The sequence below is a fragment of the Cibotium barometz genome, chromosome 43 (genome assembly GCF_041138505.1).
Source record: "Cibotium barometz isolate CiBa-2024 chromosome 43, ASM4113850v1, whole genome shotgun sequence".
Lineage (NCBI taxonomy): Eukaryota > Viridiplantae > Streptophyta > Polypodiopsida > Cyatheales > Cibotiaceae > Cibotium > Cibotium barometz.
Window position 1 is genome coordinate 11,881,244 of NC_141088.1, and position 1,136 is coordinate 11,882,379.

A 1,136-nucleotide genomic window follows, 5' to 3' on the forward strand; every position below is an offset into this window, starting at 1 on the left:
TTGATTTGGGATGGCATGTGGAGGTAGCAAAAAGTTGTTAAAATCACTTAGTTTTTATGGCAAAGTGTATCTCTCTCTCTCTCTCTCTCTCTCTCTCTCTCTCTCTCTCTCTCTCTCTCTCTCTCTCGGATTGTGTGTGCACATGAGTGTGGGCATTCATATGATGTGATGTGTGCTTGTGTGAGGTACATGTGTGTGTGTGTGTGTGTGTGTGTGTGTGAGAGAGAGAGAGAGAGAGAGAGAAAGAGACCCTAAATCAAGTACACATGCTTGTGATGTGGACTCTTTCTAGTGGTCTCACACTCAAGAAAGTACCTAGTACATATTGTTCATTTCCTAGTGCTAGTGAATGACACTTGTGTGTGCATGCGTGTGTGTATGAGAGAGAGAGAGAGAGAGAGAGAGAGAGAGAGAGAGAGAGAGAGAGAGAGAGAGAGAGAGAGAGAGAGAGAGAGAAACCCCTAAAACAACTACTCATGCTTGTGATGTGGACTCTCTCTAATGGTCTCACTCAAAAAAGTGCCTAATATATATTGTTCATTTACTGGTGTGCTAGTGAATGATATTATACACACTAAGGTATATTAATTCAATTTTTAATAACCTATGTTTGACATTTTTTGAAATAGTGATATCCCCTTTTAATGTATGGATTTGCTCATTTTACTTTTTTTAATATCCCTTTAAAAAGTCAAACACACTAGCATAAAAGTTTATGGTGATAAGTGTTTAAGTTATGCGTTTTTGGTTGAAGTGCTTATTAGGAAATAAGATTTAATTGCTCTTAAATAACGCTTTCTAACAACACGTGCAATATGCATATCATATCACCACTTACCATTGCCAACTTGCGTCAGGGGCAATGATGTACTATCCTTCATTCTTTCTAAGCTTTTGAAAAAAAAATTAAAACAAATCCAATGAGTGTGCCCATGTGTGAGCAATGAGGGTTCAAAGTAAAAGAACTCGAGACATCATGTTGTGTTGTGAGCTTTCCCCCCTCTTTTGGTTTCTTAGATTGCCCAAGAGATCTTAAGCATGCCTCCCTCTCAACTCTATGCCTCTTTCTCCCCTACAACAAGGCAAGCCTCTAATGTAGAGTGTTAGCACTAAGTCCAAAAGGAGACAGATGGATG